The sequence below is a fragment of the Xiphias gladius genome, chromosome 10, assembly GCF_016859285.1.
Source record: "Xiphias gladius isolate SHS-SW01 ecotype Sanya breed wild chromosome 10, ASM1685928v1, whole genome shotgun sequence".
Lineage (NCBI taxonomy): Eukaryota > Metazoa > Chordata > Actinopteri > Istiophoriformes > Xiphiidae > Xiphias > Xiphias gladius.
The window spans coordinates 21,501,693-21,525,133 of NC_053409.1; the positions used below are offsets into that span (position 1 = coordinate 21,501,693).

General features: G+C 40.4%; 1 protein-coding gene across 2 annotated transcripts in view; it reads left to right on the plus strand.

The window, feature by feature from the left end:
- Window positions 1-23,441, plus strand: part of pacs2 (phosphofurin acidic cluster sorting protein 2) — a 63,785-nt gene that overhangs the window by 1,253 nt on the left and 39,091 nt on the right. The gene's annotated exons all lie outside the window — the stretch shown is intronic.

A 23,441-nucleotide genomic window follows, 5' to 3' on the forward strand; every position in this document is an offset into this window, starting at 1 on the left:
AATAAAATACTGGAAAACGCCCATCTAGTTGTTTAATCAGACCAACACGCCAAAATCCAAAGATATTCATTTTACAATAATGTAAAACAGAGGGGGAAAAAAAGCAAATATTCACGTTTAAGAAGCCGGAATTAGCAAAAGATTGTCAGACAGTATTTGACAAATGTGTTTTATAATCAATGGCTTAACTAAATATTCAACCAATAGTAACATCTCTATAGAGGACTGAACAGTTATAGTTATAGTAGTTATCTTTCCTGAAGTGCAATGTGGGGTCACAACAAAAGTTGCACCAGAAGGACGTAAAGGTTGCATTCGTCGTTTTCCACGAGACACCGGTGACATTGCCACAGATCAGACATAAATTTGAAAATTTGGGATTTAACGTTTTTACTTTATTTATGCTGTAGTTAAAAACAAAATCCCCCCCAAAAAAAAAAAAAAAAAAAAAACCCCAGATGTGAAGGCAAAATCTGCTTTTGGTCACATTTGGGAGCAGTAAAAACATAACTCTGGGTGGGTATGGTATCCATTTTTAAACCTTTCCACCTGACAAAGCTCCAACTGGATTCGAAACATTGTCTATTTAAATAAATTTGTGGGTTTCATCGCTGCTGAATTTCAGTAACCTCGCAACTACACGTCATGTCTGTAAAACTACCCTATGCTCTTTCTACAGCAGTAATAACACAACCCTCAGTGGAAGTGGTCAGGGAAAAAAAAAGACCAGAAGAAAATTATTTATTATTCAATTTATTATTATTATTTTTTTTGGTAGTGTTTCTGGAGATCTGATCCAAGCTCTTTCGCATCATGTTGAAATCTGGTAAATATGCAGCATTTTTGTCTTCTCACTCACACGAGTAAATGCACATTTTTAGTCTCATCCGATACCAGAAGTGAAGGGGTTTAAACTCCACTTGACTAAACCCCGCTGTCAGACTTTGGCCAGCAGCTGTGTTCCACAGGGGAGAAAAAAAGCTCTAATTAATGCAGGAGTTTGGGGCAGTAGATGTGTGGTTCTTGTTTTTTTTAATTTTTTAAACTGATGACTGCCTCTCCTTAGCCCCTCTCTATCCTCTTAAGTTAATACCTTCAGTGGGTATTACATTGCATGGCTTTTAGCTGAAATAAGACTAATTCATTTCCAGGAATAGCATAGCTGTGATTGTTACTGAGCAGAATGGACAAGTGGATGAAAAAAAAAAAAGGTTTCTGTAACTAAAAAATCCCAGGTTTAGTCCCCTGTGACCCCGGATGTCTGCCGGCAACGTGAACAGGTGTAGATTGTCATATAAAGCTGCTTTACTGCGTGGATCTACTTTATGTAATGTGTTAGTCGACCACGCAGCGAGTTTGTCTGAGTGGAGGCCCAGAGGAGCGACCTCGCTGCTTCTTGTGCCAGTCAAGGTAGCTGCGGCTCGCTATTGACCGCCGCCCGTCAGTTTAGGCTGGTGGAGCTCGCCCTGTAAACCAGATGTCACATCAGCTGCCTCATCCTGTGAAATCAGCCTCTCAAAAGGTGGCTAAACACACTGACCACTGCCTGTCTTCGGAGGACAAACTGTCTGTCTGTCTGAGTCTGCTCGTTTCTCCTAGTGTTTATTTATTTATTTAGATTGAAACAGGAGGAGAACTTAGAGGGAGTCAGCAGAGCGGAAACACGGGAGAATCTATTTGCAGATTTTAGCATACCTTTCTAGAAGTTAGGCATGAAAATAGTGCACAATGAGTGTTTTCACACATCTAGTGTACTCTAAAAATCTGTTGTTAGTCCTTCAACATACTAACTCCTCAGTCTGAGGTGAGAAATTAAAAAGAAAGATGTTAAAAACGATCTTGAATGAATTACGTTGTAGTGTGTCTGAGTGCACCTTGTGACAAAAGCGGCCTCGATAAGTGCTGTGCGGCTGTGTTAAATTGTTGAATAGTTCAACTTTCATTTTGGGAAATATGCCAATCAGCTTTCTTGCTGGGAGTTAGCAAAGGAGATTTGTGCCAGTCTTGTATCTTTCTCTTCAAACCTGAGGCAGGAACCAGGAGGTAGTTAGCATACCATTAGAGAAAAGTCAGGCTAGTGGTTTCTCCCCGTTTCCAGTTTCAACGCTTAAACTGGGCTAACCACCTCCTGGCTCCAGCTTTTTTATTTAACTGAAAGATATGAGAGTGGTATTGATTTTTCTCTCGGCAAGCAAGAAAAAATAAGCATATTTAACACAGTGTGGAAGTATTTCCTTTTAAGTAAGCAAGTGCAAGTTGTCGGGTCATGGATAAGAGAGCAGCAAGCCATTTAGTTTAGTGTAAAAATAAACAAAAGACTGCATGGACTGTTTTAAGGCTGTGTTCAAAGGCAAGTAAGACTTAAGTAACTGGATAGTGGAGTAACTAATGACACTGGTATGGTAAGTTGGGAAGACATGGGAAAATCTTGAGCACCAAAGTTCACTCTTGACGTAAGAGAATAATCGTCCGACAAAAACAATCAATTTTATTCAGGGTCAGTTTACTAACTTTTTCGGGAGCTTCCAAACACATCTCACAGAGTCGTCTGCAGATGCAGTTTGCCTTGTAATTCATACGGGAAAATGTATTGCAGGTTGAAAGTGGAGCGGGCTAGTAACATCTTCCCATTCCCGTGGTGCTGATTCTAAGAGCCAGGCTGCAACCGTACTGCTTTGTTGCCAAAATGAGAGTTTAGAAGTGATCCGTGCTGTTGACAGGAATTTTTTGTGTCTTAATCTGTTCCTGGTATCTGTTAACCTTGCATGGGTTCATCACTGTTGTAACTCAGCGAAATCTACTTGCACATCACAAGGGACTGCCATTGCATTTTTAATTTTGAGCCGGCACACTGTGTCCTCCTCCTGATTTTGTCCATTTATCCTGTAATTTCTTCATGCCTCCATAAACCCCGCTCGCTGTGGCTCGGAGGTCTCTGAAGCCCAAGGCTATTAGGCCGGGAGGCTTATAGAATTGCTGCCTCAGCAATGATCTCACGTTTCCCAGAGTCACATCAGGACATGTGCCACTCAACGCTGAGATGCTTACTAATCACCCATCATAGGTGAGGGAGGGGCTTTAATCGCATAACTTAGAGGGCGGTTGTATGATAATTGCCTGTGCTTTGGAAATTCAGATGTCAGATTCAGATGCGTGTAACTCCAAGATGTTTTTTTTTAAAAAGAAAAGAAAAAAAAAAAGAACTGGCCGGGGATAAGCCAGGATATGAAGTACTTGAGGGGTACGCTTAGGGAGTCCCTATGACACTCCTCAGCAGCCTGCCTAAGTGTCTGACTGACATCCTGAGTGTGAATGTGAAATTTACTCTTAAGTTCTGTTCCTCATCGTGCGAGGCGTTTGAATGAACACCATGTGCGCTCAGGGTGTGTCGGTGTGTTACAATAAACGCATGCTTATGTCTAAAGATGGCCGTGTCTTCAAAGAGCCTCCTCACTCCTCTATCCTGCCTGCGAAATCATTCACGCTGGTGGTGTGACCACCTAAGCTCTCTGCTCTTGAGAGCCGAGGGCAAGGAGCTGTGTTTCATCTTGGTATTTCTGAAGTGGGCATCATATGCATTTCTTGCACATCAGCCCACAGGCATGAGGGTAAGTGCTGCGAGAGATGGGGCCAATCTCCGAGACAGAGCCGGGATTGAACGGGCCCTCGAGTGGCAGCTGGATCCAGTAGGCTGTCATATTTGGGCCTGTTGGAGTGCTGAGATGTCGCTTTGAGCAACAGTAAGACACTCGCTCTTTTGTCCCCTGGCCGCCTGGGTTGCTCGCACTAAGGGAATTTAGAGTAGGATGAATGAGAGGCAGTTGAAGCCTTTCATTGTTTTTATGTTCCCCTTGTTGTTCTTGTTGTCCTGCACTCAGTGCCTGTTCAGTACCAATGTTTGGGAGTTTAAAACAAGACTAAGAGTTACAGCTACGCCAGCAGCTCTGTGAAGCTGTACTTGGTGGTGCTTTGAGCTAAATGCTAGCGCCAGCCTGCTAAAATGCTCACAGCGATAAATGCTAATGTGCCGATGTTTAGCAAGTATAATGTTCACCATGTTCACAACTTTAATTTGGTGTGCAGCATGCTAACCTTTGATAATTAGCATTGAAAAGAAAGCTGAGGCTGATGGAAATGTCATTCTTTTGGTAATAAACCAAAAGTATAAACTTTTTGTTCTGATGATGGTGCTAGCAGAAAAAGTGAAGGGATCCCCAAAGTTTTTACAATTCATCATGACGGACACAAGAATTTTTATTTTTTACTTTATTTTTTTTACTGTAATCCATGCAATGGTTATTGAGATATTTTGATCTAATATACAAATGTCCAAAAAGTCACAGGATCAGCAAAGTCAGTGGGATCCGTCATCTTGGAACTATGAATGTCTGTGCCTCACTTTGTGCCAGTCCATCAAGTAAATGTTGAAATATTTCACTGGATAAGTGGAAAAGCTTGCTGCATAAAAAAGGATTAAAGGATCAGCGGAGCGGTTAGGATTCATCCTCTGGGAACACTGAATATCGGTTCCATATTTCACAGCAATTCATCCTAAAGATGTCAAGATCATTTCACTCTGGATAGCAAGTGTAAACTCTGAACCTGCGTTGGTAGTGCTAGAGGAAAGGTCCAGGGATCATGAAAGTCAATAGATTCAACTTCTGGGGACCATGTATATCTACACCAAATTATATGGCAGTCCTTTCACAAATGCCTATAACAGTAAATGTCTGTACAAAATTTTGTTCCATCTCATTCAGCAGATATTGACAAAATTTAGTGAATAAGTGAACATTTTGTACCTAATGGTGCATTAGAAGAAAAGTCAGGGGATCACCAAATTCATTAAGGTTCATCCTCGGGGGACCACGAATGTCTGTACAAAATTTCAGGGCAACTGATCAACTAGCTGTTGAGACATTTCACAAAAAATCCAAAATGTCAACCTCACAGTGGGTCTAGAGCAATAATCTTGGGACCATCAAAGTCAGTAAGATTCCTGCTCTGGGGACCATGATTGTCTGTACAGAATTGAATGCCAATCCACCCATTATTTGTTCAGATAGTTCAGGACCAAAGAGGTGGGCCGACTAATCAGCACTGTCATCCACATAGCTGTGGCTTTTGGACTGGGACATAATTTAGTCAAACCTAAACCTTCATTAAAGAATTATTCTTATAATTTGATTAATTAAAAGTCATTCATAGAGCTTATTTTACACCATATAGACGTTATAAAAATCGATTTGACCTTAGACTATAATGGCCCTCACTGCTCTGGTAATGTCCCAGGAACCTTCTTGATCATGTTTTGGGAGTGTCCTTTCTTTGTCTCAACCTTTTGGAAAATTGTCAATTTCACTTTGGCTGAATGATTGTATTATCTATATTTGAAACTGAGGTCACCCCCCCCCCCATTTTTTTTTTTTAAAGTCTGATAAATAATTGATCATATGGCCCTGGCTAAAAATACAAATTCATAAACCATGTCGCTCGGTTTCATACTGCTCCTGCCTTTCAATACAGATGTCTTTGTCAAATGAATCTCTCTACCATGTTCTTTGAATGTCAAGTCAGAGCGCCTTATGTAAGATATCCAACAACCCCCCCTTCTTGCTGATGCAGCAAATCCTGGAGGACAGACAGGGGCCGGACAGGAAAGGGCAGTCGCCTCGTCACTTCACACACACACACACACACACCCTCACACACACACACACATTTGAGATGGTTTGTGACTCTGCAGGCTGATCAATTTTGCCTCCAGCTGACTCTCCTCATGCCTCAGTGCCCAGCACCATGCCCGACTGCCTGCTTTTGGTCTTCTTCTATTATTTCCCCTCGACAGTATTTGATTTTAAGGACCCTGTGTTGATGATACTGTACGTCTCATATTTGAATCCACTGCCTTTCTGCAGAATGAGATCAGGAGCGTTAAAAATGTGGCTTTATTGACAGTCTGTGTATTTTCTGTGTCCACAAACAACCTGAGATACTTTAAAAAACAAACAAAACAAAACAAAAAAAAACAAAAAACCGACAAGTGCAATTTGGTATTGTTTTCATTGAATTTAGCTGGTGTACTTGAACTTTCAGAAGGGACAAGGCTGTGACAGGGACTCCAGTCAAAAGTCAAGGCTTGCAGCAGTCCGACGGATGTTATGCAACTGATAAAGTGTAGACATAAACACCAGATTAATGTAAATAGCCTGGTTCAACCCGAATGTGTGGTGTCAAGGATGTTTTCATGTATTTAGTTGCGTATAAGCAGCTACTAAGAAATAACACAGCAACATAGAAAGGAGTTCATCTTCTTTGGGTGAATAAAGGTTGTGAAAATTGCTGAAAAATGAAACACAGCTTTTGTGTTTGAGGAGTTTAATAACTTTTCTGCTCAGGAGCTAAAACTGTCATTGTGCAATATGCTACATGCATCTACACTGCTGATGTTTTGTTGGCATATGCTCCCTAAATTAAATTCACGCTAACTGGGAGAAAGGACAAGCACGTGTGCCACTTGACACATGGAGTCGACCGTGATATTTCTTTTTCAATTCCGCAGCACATTTATGTACTGGGAGAAAATGTCAGTTCCGATGCAGCACAGCTAAACCGACTTTTGCAAATCCGCATTTCAGTGCAAATGTTCAGTCCAAGGGCATAATGTCCTCCTCAGTGTGTCTATTAGTCTAAATAGACCTCAGCGTGATGGAGAGCAGACTAAATGGCATCCAGATAAGAACAGGTCATAACACATAAGAACTATAAAAGTGTCACTCAGCAGAAATGGCTCAGTAAAATGCTTCAGTTTTGGTTTGCTACCAGTATCAGCGGGGACTGATTAAAATCTATGTGCACATTTCATTTTTAGCATAGTGAAGATTGTTGTTTGGCCATTAAAAACAAAGCGAGGCCATGTTGATAGAGTGTGTTGAAAGCTTGTGGTTTCCTCAGTTAAAACTGCACTAGACTATTAATCATCAACAGTTTTGAGAATCAAAGAATCGCTTCAAGTATTTATCAAGCAAAAATGCCCAATATTCGCTGGTTCCAGCTTCTGAAATGTCAAAATTTGATGCATTTCTCTGTTTTAAATTATTGTAATTGAATATTTTGGGGCAACAGGCAATTTGAAGATGTGACTCTGGGCTGTAGGAAATGGTGATGAGCACAATTTCCCAGTTTTCTGGTATTTTAACTGTTTTTCTTTTCTGCTTAAAGAGCAAACAATTTATTGAGTCATCCAAAAAATGAATGAGAGATGACTTAATAATGAAAATAAATTGGACAAAAATAATTGTAGCTAAAGCTCCACTTACAAGCCTTTTCCAGAGCTTTCAAACACATCTCCCTGTCTTCATTCATGAATGCATTTGCTCAGTTGTCATAGAATTAACTCAAAAGAAAAAAAAAGTTGGATCTGGACCTTAAGCAATTTTGCACTGCTCATTACGCATTATTTCCCCCTTACATAACTGCAGATTATTTTCCCTTTAGTCACGATAGCTATGATTTCGACTCCATTTTTTTTTAACCTAAATCTACAAATCTCATTTCCATCTCAATTCTTGCTAATTGATAAATTCCATTTCCAAAGAACGTCGTCACGTCAAAAACTGGGTTTTCTGTGATTGTTGGCTGCAGAGGTGACCTTGTTTCCAAATGTAGCTCAAATTATCCAAATAGCTTTGTGATTAAACTGGGCATCCTGGGGCTTGTTTACCTTGTCCCATGTTCCAGCAATTTTGGGGGCAATGCAGAAAATGAGGTTAATGAGCTGAAAAGGCAGAGAGACAGAGACATGTGTCAAAACTCTGTGCCAGATGTAGATGAGATTATATCACGGCAGCTTGCGGACAGTTGAGGCTTAGTTTAGTCAAAAAGGAAATGTGACGTTTCTAGAGCTGTGTGTGCTGGCTGCCTCGTCTGAGCCTGAATAATATGTTGAAAGGTGTCTTTTGTAGTCCAGTTGACAAATTTAAGGGGAATATTGATGAGTTTTTGAGAGCTATTCTTCAGTTAACTGCAGTTTCTTTCAGACTTCAAGATTACTTTTGGTTAATATTATTTTCCATATTTAAGAGTTGAATAATGTTAAGAAAATTCATCGCATGGACATTTTCCTGCAGTCTTTCATTGCCAGAAATGGCCCTTTAATCTTTAATGTCACACAATATACACACACATGCACAGAAAATTAATAACCTGGACTTTTCCTGGCTGATTGTCTGTGGCCGAAATTAAATTTTATGCCTCACTGGTGTGGCAATTGCTGTATTATCAGCCTCAATTGGGTGAAGTGAGTCTGATAAATTTTACATTTACAATTTTGCACTCAGGGCGTTTAGTGACCATTATTATTCATCGCGAGTGCCTCGTTTTTATTTATTCCCAGACATCTTGATTTGTTCCTTCATTCTCATATTGATTGGGCCAGGCTGTGGAAATGTGAATTTCTCCACTGAGTGGAGTTATTGTGGATGACCGCAGTCGTATTGGCAGTGCGGCCGTGTTTCTGATTTGTGTGTCCAAACAGTGACTTCCAGGGATATCCTTGTAATACATTAGTCACTCATTTCCATAGCAACTGTGTTTTTATTACTTTGCACTTTGGTAGTGGCAATGGTAAAAGCATCCGCTATATCTAGAAATGGTTGTTGATTATTAATGCTATGCCCATTTTGCTGGGGTGTGTCGTAATTTCTGTCACACATTTAGTATCGGTAATGAATTCTATCGACTGCCTTTCTTGATAATTTGTTTCTCATCTAACCCCTTCATTTTGTATAATTTCAAATGAATAAATCTTTTCCTTCTTGTAGTTTTGGTTAATTGCAGGAAGGCCCTGTAGGCCAGACTGCGGGCTTGCCTCTTGCAGCAGCCAGTGCGAAAAGAGGGAGCTGCTATCTCAGTTCTCTGTTCACTGGGGCTTAAAGAACGTTCTCTGAATTCAGAGCATGGAGGAGAAAATGTAGGTCAGCATCCTTTTTAGAAAAACTTGCGGTGAGCATGAGAGCTTAGAAGGTTTAACATATTGTTGTAATTAGGAAAGCTGCTGTGCCACGCCTGGCATCTTGCTCCTGGGTGGCTGAGTCATAGGACCCCGTCCGTGTTTCCACCGGACTCCTCCGTGACTGTGTTGCTGGATAGATGGACACAGCGAAAAATCCTAAAGGTTGGCACCGGAAAATAAAACCTTTCATCTCTGCCCCTGGACGACTGTAGAAATGAGCATTCATCATTGCTGCCAGTCAGAAATAAGCATCGGTTTACAAGCTTGTAAACATAACCTCTTCGGGCCTCCCAGATGCTGAGCGAGCCACAGCAGTTGTGGTCCTGCTAATCTGCTGCAGTACAGACATCGACCTAAGTCGCAGAGAATTTGATTGATGGAAATATGTGACTCAGATGATTCAGACACACCTCACATTCAGTCGGGTAACTGTGTATAATTCCCTGAGAACTCAGTTTATACAAATCCAGTCCAGAAAGGAAGCATGTTTTGTGCCTGAACTGTCTGTAAAATAGAGCTTCACTGTCCATATATTTTTGGGCAGACAGTGGATATTTAAAGCTTCAGTTACAGCTTAGAAATAGACAGGCTTTCTCTTTGTAATGGGTTACAGTGTGATGTGTGACCATAATAAAAGAAATAATCTGTTCCAACTACAGGCAGCAGAGCTTCAGCCTTAAAACTGGTCAGAAAGCTCGTTGTCCAGAAGTGTTGCAGTGGTTAACAGTCATACCTGTGGCACCGCATGTATCTCAAGCGTACTGGGGTCCACTCGGTGCAACTTTTTCTCCTGCTCACTGCTTTCGCACTGTCTCAGTAAAGAAAAAACAAAAACAAGATTTCAAAGGACTACTCGTCCGAAAACCCGTAGGCTTGTAAGCCCCGAGAGTTTGTAGCTTCCACTTTTTGCAGAGGAAGGCCGCTCCCTTTGGTTGAATTCACGACGGAGAAAAAATGGATTATGTATCAAAATCACAACAAGGACTTATTACTGTATGCTCAGTATATTTCAAATCTTTATGTAGGGGAAAAAATATGGCTCCACACGTGGCCTCCAGTTGTTATTAGTGCAGTTGTTAACCTCACACAACTACGTTAGCTCACCATTTGACAGTAAAACAAATGTAATCTGCTAAAATTGCTAGCAAAGAACATAAACTGTGTATAAAGTATATTGTATATTTTGAATATATTACTGCTTTGAACAGACTGGGCAGAGAACTGGATAAAGCTGCTGCTGTGCTGCTCAGTACAACAATGGTTGTACTGAGTCCAGCAGCCACCCAGTTTCGGCCGGGAAAAAAAAAATAAAGGTAATAAAATAAGCCAAATGAATGTAAAAAGCTCTCAAACCAGTACTGCAGCATAATGTACTTCTTTACTGTCCATACATACGCTCAGTATGTTCCAGATAATCATATTGTTGCCAAAATATGGCTCAATACAGAGCCTTCTCATTGTCACAGCAGTTAGCTTTGTTATGCTGCTACTATTTCAGTTACAGTGGATTCCAGGGGCCAGACAGTTTTGCCGTTTAAAAAAAAAAAAAAAAAAAGGACCAAAATAACCTAAAAAATTCTCTCAGACCCCTCTGTTTCTGTCCACACATATGTTCAGTATGTTATGAATAACATACAGAGCATACAGACGGACAACGGCGAAGTGGATTTCGCTGCTGTGGCGTCTCACAACATTTACAGAGGATTTTAATAGCAACCCAGTCTGGTGGGAGAAAAACAACAAAAAACACGGTACCAAAATTACCATAAAAACCTCTCAACATAATCCAACTCTTCAAATACAAATGTTTAGTATGTTCCAAAATACTCTATGGCTGAATTCACAGCTTTTAAATGTCACTCATGCAATTAGTGGTTAGCTATTGTCAACTGCTACTACTATAATTATTAAATCAGTATTATTATACTTGAGGGAGTGAGCAAACAGACAGACAGTGGAGAAGTGAATGAGGCTGAGGTTCTATTGCCTGACGTTTTCGCCATGAAACCGGATTCACATGAAACTGGACCCAAGCTAACTACAGGTAGCAACTTGGCCAAAGATATCTTTTTTTTTCTCATGTGTCTTATCCAGGAAGATCCTTATTTCTTTCTTTTCTAAATTTGTGCATTTTTAAAAAGTTATAATCTGGCACCTTAGGATGTTCAAAGCTTGTCGATAAGTTTGAATTTTACCACGTTATCACACCTGTATTGATTGATTCTTCTGTATGCCATTGGGATGGCACTATGAGACCCATGCTCTCGGTTTTGAAGGTGTTAAGAGATTATAAATGAACATGTAAAAACACGTTTAACATCTTAAAATGCCTGATTATATCTCGTTGAGATGTGAAAAGTTTGCGTATAATGGTTTTCCCTGATGACACACAATAGAAACTAGACGTTTTTGGCAAAGTGAGTTGCGAAACTTTCCATGATGGACCAAGCTGCTTGATGTTCTCACTTTCAAGCCTAGAGGTGGTGAGAATTTTTGGTTTTCAAAACGTAGGTTTTCTTTGGAGTATTAATTTAAGATGGGCTTTAAAACATACTGCACTAAGTATACCATCCACTTCAGCCACAAAATTCATACTCGCATTCGGTTCATAAAGACCTTTAACAGACCATCGGATTAAAACAGTTACGAGTCTAGGGGTTTTGAAATGTGACCCCTTCAGCCACATCAGTCAATAAACTCTGATTATAAATGGACAGAGTGCTCTAAATGTCCATTTTCAGCCACCCCTATAATGCAGAAACCTGTCAGAGCAATGACGAGAGATCCCGCCGAAGAGCTCTTCAAGCAGCGACGCAGAGATTAGCGCAGATGTGGTTTCTCTGTTGTGACTTTACAGTTAATTTGCAGGCTGCTCTATAATTACTTAGACAAAAGAGCTAGGCCAACTTTTTTTGTTTTGCAATTACGTGTCCTGTTTACAAACTCTTGACTGGTATGAAAATCATTATCTAGGACACTTCAGATCCTGGTGTAATGGGATCTGAAGTGTCTGCTGTTTGTTTAATCCATCTTTAGTCTAATTTTTTGTAAAGATCAGACACTACAGCTCACAAATGAAACCTGGGGGGAGTTTTGGCATTGTGTTCTAGCTTTCTAAAAATGCACTGATTCGTCTGGTGGAGATGACGTTTAGGGTTGCAACTAATGATTATTTTCATAATGCATTAATCTGCAGATCATTTTTTTAATTATTCAATAAATTGTTTTGTCTATGAACTGTCAGATAATAATAAAAGATATGCCCGTCACAACTTTGCAGAGCCCAAGGTGATGTCTTCAAATGCCAAAGTCCAAAACTCGAAAGTAATCCGTTTACTTTGATATATGACAAAGATGAGCACTAAATCTTTTCACTACTTTTGCTTGAAAAATTAGTGAAATGATTATTCAGTTATCAAAATAGTTGCAGATGATTTATCTGTTGATCAACTAGTCAATAAATCGAGGAATCATTTCAGCTCCTGCTAAATTTAGAGTTAAAATTTCTGACTTTGGAGTTACCTACCTAGTTTTTATGAATCTTGAAAGTTAAAATTGTATCTGAACTTCTTACAAATGTTTGAGGTGCTGTGATAAACTATATGGCCATAAGTATGCGGACACATGTTCACTTGTGTTTTTTTACTTTTCTTTTGTGGTAGGGGCTAGGTCTGTTAGCTGCAAGTAAGGGTAAATGTCAATCACAGCTCCCAATGATATTTTAAACCATAGCATGTTTCCAACAAAGTGCCAACAGTTTGGAGAAGGTCCCAGTGCTTGAACACGACCACCCCCCCTATGGACAAAGCAAGGTTTAAGAAGAAATGGTTTTTCTGAGCTTGGTGTGGGAGACCTTGACGCAGAGCCAAAACCTCAACCATATCCAACACTTCTGGGAGAATCTGGACAACAGCAAGCCGGGCCTTATTGCCCAACATCAGTGTTGGACCTCACTGATTGCTCTTGTGGCTGAAAGGGAGCAAATCTCTGCTGCCAGGTTCCAAAATCTTATGCAACATCTGCAGAGAGGAGAGTGTTATAGTAGCGGATTCATTCCCATAGTTTTGAAAAGATATGTTCAACAATCACATATGAGTGTAATGTTTGTGTCATGTCGTGTAGATGTACCCATAGCATAAACTTTTCATATCAGAGATATACCAGTATGCTCCACTGAACCAACCAGTATTTCAGGAGCAAACATATGCAAATGTTTATCAGTATTTTTATCTAACAGTTTGAATATTTCAGCTTGAACAACGTGACTAGTCATGAACACCTTGCTTCGTAATGATGTCAAAAGTCCCGGTCACGAACACTGTGCACAGACTAGCTGAAATGTATATTCTTTTTTAGCCTACAGATGATTAAAGTGAGTGTCTGGGAGTCTGGCATCATGGGTGGAGCAGAGTTAGGGCAGCGTGCTGCAGATCGCTGCATACAAAGCTCTCATTTGTATTCCGGTTTCTGCTGCGGCCCCCGGGGGCTCTGCGAGGGCACGGATCATTTTGTGTTCTTTTTAGTGGATAAGATTCTCTGCACTTTGGCTGCGAGACATAAAACGATGACTTGGCTCTTGGAATGCTGCTAGATGTTTCTCTGCCTTCCTCTGTTCTTCGTCAGCTGGTTCAACCGCAGACCCTGGTGCCGACTCAAAAGTCACATATTTACCTTTTCTTTCTCTCTAATAAACACTTACTTGTGCAGATACTCTCGTGTAACAATAGACACACACGTATAAATCTCCTTGGTCTCAGTATCCATTGTGGTTTTAATTGTTTCTAGGTCACCCTTACTCTGAGCCAATAGAGGAGATAGAATTCATATCTCCCTGTCCTGCATTTTTAATGGGTTGCATTCATTATAGATTAACAAAAAAGATTTCTCCTTCTGGTTTAGTGAATGTAGCTCTACGTCGGTGCTACTCCAGTGTTTTCTCTCTCTGCCCGTCACTCTGGCATCAAAATGTCATGACCAAGGGTATCTGGCACAGAGCAGAAATAGGGGAGATTTGATTATTAGGCTCTTTCTTTGTGGGAGAGAACACTTTGCTGTCCACAGTAAGCTTCAGAAGTAAGTCAGCTGTGTGAAATGAATGAATGTCTAATAGTCAGAGGAAATGAAGGTGGATATTTTTGGGTCATGCAGATAAAAAAGTCAAAAAAGTACCCAGGCTTTAAAGTTACCTTATTATCATTTTATTGGGGACCAAAAAAAAAAATTAGGCAATTGGTTCCTTTTTTATTGAAAATGTAGATTCTAGACCTTGAGTCTTTATGACCCCCTTAACGCCTGGCATTAACATGCATCTTGTGTGATCTGAACACAAGTGCAAAGCTGAAACACATCGCCGTTTACACCTGTTTCTATCGTGCGTCTCCAAAGTGTCGAGCTGACCACTTGTGTCTGGATTTCGTTAACGCCTACGTCACTTCCGTCCTTGTTAACGGCCCAGTTGCGATAGGAGTCGTCTAGTTTTATGTGGACTGAATCTTCTTCCCAAATAGAGACCAGGCATCTGGTTTCACTTGCACTCCAACCACGTACATCGGTGCTTCATTTTTTCGGGTGTTGGCTTGGCGCGCTGTCACCAAAACAATCACGACGTCCTGCACTGATGACGAATTTTGCTATTACGTCCTTGTCATGGACGCATCGGGGCGCATTAGCATCTACACTGCAAAAGATATGCGGTTGAATGCATCCCAGACCACCTCGGTAGGTGGTTTGAGGGATCGGATCGGAATGTGTCATGGTGGTCCTTTACACTTGTATTTAGCCCTGTCTGCTTTTGAGCCTATCGCCCAAGATGCATGTTAATGACAGGTGAAAACGGGATCATAAAAACTCTCGTTGAGATTCACAAAATAGAAAAAGCTATTGGCTGCGCTGGCAGCCTTTATGCACTGCACGGAACCTGAAGGTTTCAGGATAATTCTCTTTTATTCATAGTTACAAATGTGTTGTTTTTAATAAGCAGACAGCTCCGAAAGAGCATTGTAGAGATGCAAGTTGCTAATATATCCAGCCAAATTTAAATTTCTGCCTCAGGTGTTTGTTTTTGTGCATGCATTTGATGTGTAACGCCTTTGGCGCACACCAGCAACCAAGACGCATCCATCTGAGCGAATGGGATAAAATTGGTGTTTTTCTGATGAGTCGATGCGTGTTCAGATGCGTGCCCGTCAAATATCACCAGTGTTTGGTCTTCAATCAAAAACAGGCGCACCCCCACGGCTTAGGTGTTACCAACCATGAACCACAACATCCCAGGTTCAGAATGCATCTCTGACAGAATGAAATGACCCGATGACGACACTAAATGAAATGTCAAGGGATCAACAAAAAGTCTTTAGGATACATCCCCCAAATCTTCCAAATCCTCCAGCCAAGATGGAGATTTCAGTGGATAAGTACAAACTTTGACCTGCTGGTGGTGAAACGTCCGGGGATGATAAATGTCAGTAGGTTTCATCCTCTGTGGACCAGAAATATCTATTCCACAGCAATCCATCCAGTAGTTGCTGAGGTATTTCACTTTGGACCGTGGCGTGGGGGACCATCCGACTTTGCCATCCCCGGAGCCTCACCACTAGCGTGACAAAAAAATGGAACAGTCTAGATGATATATTATAAAACAACAGTCAACAATTAATATTACAGAGAAGATGTTTTCAAAAATCCATATATTAAAATTTAAAATTAAATCCTTTATTTACAGCCCACTGGAGCTCATTCTCAGACTGTCCTCCTCTTTAAAATGTCTCTGTCTCTGCAGGCCAATCGACAGGAAACACAAAGCTGAAGGTCTGCATTTGCTTGAGAGCACCTTCAATAACTCTTATCTCCCCTGCAGGGCTTTTATGGGAGGAAGAGCCTCCCTTCAGTGCCTGAATGGGATTTCACTCAGCAGCTGTGGTGTCTGGATGTACTAAAAGTCATAAAACACTGTCAGAATCAGTCCCAGTTTACACAGACTGAGAGATAGTGGGGGACATTGGTATTGATCGCGGTGTTTTTTTTTTCACTGCAGCGTTCAGGGAAGGTTAGCCTGTTCAGTACAGCTGTTTAAATTAACTAAAAAACATTAGTTTATTGACTTTTGGTGGTTAGTTCGGAAACCAATCAAAATGAATCAATAAATTAAGTCTTTTTTATGCCAAGTCATGCATTATTTGCTCATACTAGGAAGTTGCTGTCTTTTAGGTTTCATATCATTCCTTCCAAGTACCTCGTTATAGCTCATTATCTTGAGATAATTTCATCTTAGATAAACCTATCTAAGAAGTTGTTATTATGTAAAAAATCTATCCAAGAGATACACATTAGACATTCTTGGTTCTCAGAGGATGAACCCAATGACTTTGGTGATCCTCTGACTTTTTCTCTAGCACCACATAGACAGTTGTGTTTTCAGTGAAATGTTTCGGTAGCGTGGCTGTGGACACTTGTCTTGTTTGCAAAAAGTCAGAGAGGACATGTACGTAGTAATTTCTCAGGTTTTGTTTTGTCTTCACTGTGAAATAATTATGTTTATATATATATATATATATATATAATATCATGGCAATACATTTCTTTTATGTTGCCCTGAGTCAGTAACTTTTAAAGAAACTTTAAACACATAGACTTAAAAAGTCTTGTTTTTTGAATCCCATTTGAATCTCGTCTTTCAGTCTGTATCAGGAAAGGAAAGGAAAATCCGATCCTGTGATCAATGAATTTCTTTTATTACCTCTGCCAAGGAGATGTTGTTTTCACTCGTGTCTGTTTGTTGGTTTGTTTGCCGGCAGGATTACTCGAAAGGTAACAAACAGTTTTGGACCAAACCTGGTGGAGAGATGGGGCATGGGACGAACCCACTGAATTTTGGTGGAGATCCGGGTAAAGGGGTGGATCCAGGAATATTTTTTCATAACTTTCCTTAACATTGCGAGATAGGGCCTTTTTCAACATTCTAATCAATTTCTCAGTTTTTCTATTATAAGAGCTAGTCAGACGTGTATGGTTGATTGTCCTTGGCGGAGGTATATGCTTTACTTTATGAGTGCCATGCTAGTTCTGTCTTTGTCTGAGGCAACATCAGTGAAGCAATCAACTTTGGATCCTGGCAAGGCCTTGAATCTGTTATATTTTGATAATGAGATATTTCAGTTATGATCATGAGAAAACTATTTGATATGGTTTGATTTTTACAATCTCTTTGAAGATTACAGAGGCTTCTCTCACCCTTTGCAGTCTTCCAAAGTAAGTTTAAAGCATCTTTTTCTCCCAAAAGTAGACATTTCAGGAGGGGGTTTTGGAAAGAACCCATTCATTTTCTGATGCTTTGTGATGTAAGCATTGTGGGTAACATGGTAACACCGCAGTGATGCCGAGGACACCTCTGTTGTGTACGAGGCTAATTAAGAGGCCGCGATACAGTGAAGCTTCGGGCAGATGCCAAAAAGAAAGGAGGAGCTGTCTGATCTGAGGGCTGGCAGTGCTTTGTCTTGGAGACCGAACCCCAGACACGGCTCTGTGGCCTAATGGCTCCTCTATTAATAAAAGATAAGCAGTCAATTATTGAGCTGTCAAAGTAACGTTGGGGGCGACACGGGCTGGGGTGGCGAGGGAGCAGGGGAGTCGAGGAGGCGTGTGTGAGGGATTTCATGGTTGAGTTTCAGTGGAGGTGGGACGGGCTGTATCCTCGGGGTCTTTATGTTCCTGGTCTCAGGAGCTATTCGGGAGGACAGGACCTTCCGCATCCAGTTCACCCCTCACCTATATCACTTTGTCTTTAACTCATCTTCTTATTGTCTGTTCCTTTCTATTCCCCTGCCTCCTTTTCCATCTCTTTGTCTATTTCTTTCCTTCCTCTGTCTCTTTTAATTTATTTCTCCCCGTGAAAACACAAAATTTGGCTGCAAGGTATCAGCTGGCAAAACCTAGTCCTTAAATCAACCCGCAGACTCTCCTTTTTTATGAAACCAGTCAAGAAAACCAGATTTATACTGCAGGCGATGCCTTTTTTTCCCTCCTTTTTGTGTTGTTTTTATGCCTCTTTGCTGCCGACAGCTGTGGCCAGAGGCATTATGTTTTTGGGTTGTCCATGCGTCCGTCCAGTTCTTGTGAACATGATATCTCAGGAACGACCCTGAGGGAAATTTCTTCAAATGTGGCACAAACGCTCACTTGGACCCAGGGATGAACCGATTACAACTTGGTGGTCGAAGGTCGGAGGTCAAGACACGTTTTCGGGTCATAACTCAAGAATTCATACGCTAATTATTACCATATTTCACACAAATGTCGAATAGGATAAAATGATGAAGTGAAGACATTTTATATCCAATAGGTCAAAGGTCAACTTCACTGTGACATCATAATGTTCTGCAAATACACTCAATGCCTTTCATTAAATTCCTTCAAAGTCTTCACTACATACATTATATGAGTCTGAACAGACGTGGATGTAAACTGCATATTGACTGGTTGGCAAAGCCGAATAAGCACGAGGCGGTAATTCTATTTTTCTGGCTGACTTTTGCTGTCATTTAGTTTCCGTCTATAATCCAATTTTGTTGTTATTTTTGTCATCTAACTGTGGTTGTTGTCTTTTTTCATTTTTCACTCTCATTTTGAGATGTCCTTTTATGTTTTACATCCCCGGGGGTTATTCTTTTGAAGCTTGCACAGTTTCTTTTCGTGCACATTCCTATCCTGCTGTGCAAATTAAAAATTTAAATTCTGTCTCTCTCATGCATGCACGCACGCACGCGCACACACACAATCGTAGGTTGTTTACACTGAACCAATTACAGGAATACTATGTTAAAATGCAGCTGATGTTCTCTTCTTTTCCTACTGTTATTTGTGCATGCATGTCATAAAAATGTTAAATATCTTTCATATTTTCATTTGCCCTTTTGCTAAGTCTCATAAATTAGTATTTTATGATTTAGTGTGTGCAGCAAAATAAACAAGTGTTACACTGTTTATTATTTATTTCAGCGTATATCAGTCGTTTGGATGTTAAATGTTTCTCCTCTTTTTTCCCTTCTCATCTTTCATGTGCACATATTCATTCACACATTGACTTCCTTTTTTTGCAGAGCCCCAGCCCCCCCCCCCCCCATCCACCCCTTGAGCCAATTACGAAATACCAAGTTTTTTCCTCTGTGCTGTAAAGATAAAAAATCTGAAGTGATCTCTTCTCCTGTCTCACTCTGTTTTTCCTCAATCTAACAAGTAATGGCATTCCTGTGTTTTGGCAGCACGGAGGAAAGCCTCAGCCTGCGTTTCCCCCTCTTCTCCTTTCGTGGTAGAAGCTTGTTGTTGTGGAGACTGTTGTGGTGAGCTGTGAAGAGGCTAAAGCTGAGCTGTATCCTTCTCCTGCCACTCCACTGGCCTTCAGAGCTTAATGATCTACTGACACAGATTCATTGAGCAAATATAAGCGTGATTTATAGAAAAGCGAGGGGCACCGATCAGGACAGAGTTTAGACTTTGCCTCCAGTCGTCTGTTTATTATTCATGAGCAACAGAGAGAGATGGTATTTGAATGAACCTCAGCTACTTCAAACAAGGGATGCATGTGCATGAGTGTATAAGTACGTGCGTGTGTGCTTTTGTTTTGTACTGTATGTGTGAGTCCATTCTGTGCGGTAATGCTGCTTGTGTGTGTGTCTATGCAGCAAAATGCTGTTTACCTATGCCTTTTGTTGACCTTAACATTTTTTTTTTTTACGTTTTGACTCCGAATGAATGACTAACTGCTTTAATGTGAGTTGAAGAAAATTCAAGTCCCCTCAATATGTTCAAAATATATTTGGATAAACTCTAAAATGTGTATTTTTATGCTGAATACATGTCTCAGTTCCTAAGAAATAGGCATTATCAAGCTAAAAGATCTTTCAGTGGCAGCATGTTAAAGGAATAATTCAACATTTTTTGGAAATAAGCTAATTTCCTTTTAGATGAAGAGCTAGATGAGAAGATGGATGCCACTCTCAAATTTGTACGTTAATTATAAAGCTACAGCCAGCAGCTGGTTAGGTTAGCTTAGCTTAGCAAGACTGGGAGGAGGGGGGAAACGGCTAGCCTGGCTCTGTTCAACCGGAACAAATCCATTTAGATTAATCCAGGCATTTTCAAATTGAGTTCCACTTTTTGTAGCCTATATATATTTTTTTTTTTCACATTTTGGAAGATTGGCACCACTAAAGGTATGCCGAATTGGCCATTAGTAGTTCCTGTTTGTAATTTACACATTGGAAACAGATTTTTGTACAGAGCCAGGCCAGCTGTTTCCCCCTGTTTCCAGTCTTCATGCTAAGCTAAGCTACCAGGCTGCTGACAGTAGCTTCATATTTAACAACAAGATATTACAGTGGTATTAATCTTCTCATCTAACTCTCTGCCAGACAGGGAATAAACATTCCCAAAATATTGAACATTTGCTTCAAGTGTGTATGTGTTTGTGTACTTTTGTGTGCGTGGACACTGCACTCCAGAACACATTCATTCACAGACTTGTACTCTTCCTGTCAAAGCTGTCTTCTCTTGTCAGACATGTTAAACTCAAATCTATTTTAGGCTTGGTGTGTCCTGAGCTTCGTGACCAGTACCCACACACACACACACACACACACACACACACACACACACACACACACACACACACACACACACACACACACACCCCTACCAGGCTCTGCTCTGTCACTTCACTACGCCATCTCCCCAGCCAGCCGGTAAATCCCAGAGCTGAATATTGCATGAGCAGCTGAGCGCTGGAGAGCCCCCGGCACACGTCTGAATAATGGGAAAGAACCATGGCAGATTTATTATAGTGTGTGTGTGTGTGTGTGTGTGTGTGTGTGTGTGTGTGTCTATGTGTGTGTGGTATGATTGCTTGGTTTGCCTACCACAGCGAAGCTCGGCTTGAACCTTTTTCACCTGCTACAACTTGACTATGTGTGCTTCTGACACTCTGTTATCAGGGTGGTGGCAGGCCGTAGGGAGTAGATCAGGCTACTAACACCGCAGTGGGTATGGGTCAAGTCCCTTTGGGACCACGAATACTCAACTATATGCTAATGTGCTCATTTTAGTACTCCAAAATTCAGACTGAACTGTGCAGCACTCAGAGGGAAAAGACATTTTGGGAAATGAGTTAGCTGAGAATATTCATATCTCTCTGTACCATACGAAGCTGGAACCAGCAGTTGGTTATCTTAGCTTAGCATAAAGACTACAAGCAAACCTGTATTTGTCCAAAGATAACAAAATCCACCGACCAGCACCTTTTAAAAATTCACTAATAAACAACTTATGTCTCATTTGTTTAGTCCATATCTTTGGACAGGCTAGTTGTTTTTCCCTGCCTCCAGGCTTTATGCTAAGCTAAGCTAATAACCTCCTGGCTGCAGCTTAATTTGCATGGATAGATAGGTGAGTGGTAAATATCGGAGCAGGATATATTGCATTTCCACAAGGAGTTAGAGACTCAATAGATCTTTTATTCATTTTAATATGTATTTTATTGGATATTTTAGCAACTGTTGTTCCATTAAAGAGATATAGGAAGCCAATATCCTCCCCTCGTTTCCAGCTAGCTTCTCTTCCATTAGCCTCAGCTATTTAGCCATTGAGAATTTCTTTTGTCAACCTATCTATAGAGAAGTAATATGATATTGGGGTTTTTTTTTGGGGGGGGGGGTTGCACGTAATCTAAATTAAAATGGTTTCTACAACAGTAAGAGCTCCTTCTTTTTATATTATGAACCAAACTCCTTCCCTAGTTAGCTCCTGGTCTTACAATAAAAGGTTTCTTCTATTAACCTTTGTAAAAGAAGAATGATACAGGGGGTTTCTGTGCAGAAAGTTAAATTGGCGTCAATTACAGTACTGGACAACATACGAGCGCCTTGTCATTTTAGGAGCTGAAGTCCTGGCCCTGTTTTAAGATAGCCTCTGTTCTGCTAGCCTTAGCCAGACAGTGTATTTTGCCATAGAGAGTTTCTTTTGTCTACCTTTCTAAAAAGATGAAATACGATAGTTACTATATGTAAAGTTGCTATAGGTAATCTAAGTTAACATGAGTACTGGATCGTAACATATGAGCACCTTGTTGTTTAAGATAAAACCGATTATTTTGGGAACATTCAACAGCAATAGTGACCCTGATGTATAGCTAGCAGCTAAGACTCACTGGAGCAGTTGAAAGCTAAAAGAAAAGCTGTTCTTTTATATTGGTTAAAATGACATAGTGCTTCATAGTACTGCCCAGTGCTCTAGTAGATGCCCATTTAGCCTAGAATATGGATAGAAAACCCCAGTATGTTCTGCCTTTCAGGCAGAAAAATAGAAGAAAACCAAAATACACTGAGAACCAAAAGCTAGTGAATAGAAGCTAAGGTGGAAGCAGAGCGGGAGTCTTTATTAATGCTAAAAAAAAAAAAAGTATGTTTGTATGTTTTTGCTTGATTGCTACATATCTCAGCCTGTCATGGTGAGCCACGGTGGTTGCAACTTCATTGTACCAACTCACTACACCCAAGTTTCCTCTTCTTTGACTTTGAGTTAGGATTTTCCAGATAGTCTTTGACAAAGATGTGAGCAAGTAGTAAACTCAAATCCATATTTCAAATTGTCCCTTCAGGAACCTCTGGAATAACTCCCAAGATATTATATGATAATGATAATAATAAACTTCCATAGTGCAGTTGATTTATAAAATGCAATAGAAAGGGCTTTACATAAAAGCAAAGATTCATGACATTTAGAATAAAAAAATAATTCAAGGATAAATACATTAAAATAGGATTAAAAAGGCAAAAACAAGGATACGATGAAAAAAGATGTTAGGTAAAAACACTGCTTGATAGGTACTATGAATACTTTTACCTGAAGCTGGGAACTGCACAGTGGCAGCCGACTGCAATACATAGATATGAGGGGTCAAAAGGACAGATTTCCCAGCAGGGATTAATAAATTACAGCCTAATTTAAAGTGTGCTGACGCAGCCCATTGTTGTCATGCATGTTTTCATGACTGTGATGCAGGAACAACGCGTGGGGTCAGTGGTCCTTTATAGCTGTTGTATTTAATTATCCATCAGGAGTTAACAAATTAGAAAAAAAATGTAGAAAATCTTACAAAGGAATTAAACAAAAACCCAAAACAAAAACAGTTCCCAATTTAAACTCCTGGAGTGCAGTGGTGTAATCCAGCATACTTTGGGCAGAAGGAAGAAAGTCAAAAGGTACTTTCAAAAATTTCAAAACAATTGAGACTTCACTGCATGTAAACGATATAATTCCTGTTTTATTACCAAGGAGGTTATGAAATCACTCGTGTCTGGTTGTTTGTTGGTTTGTTTGTCAGCAGGATTACTCAACAAGTACTGAACCGATTTTTGCACCGAACTTGGTGGAGGGACGG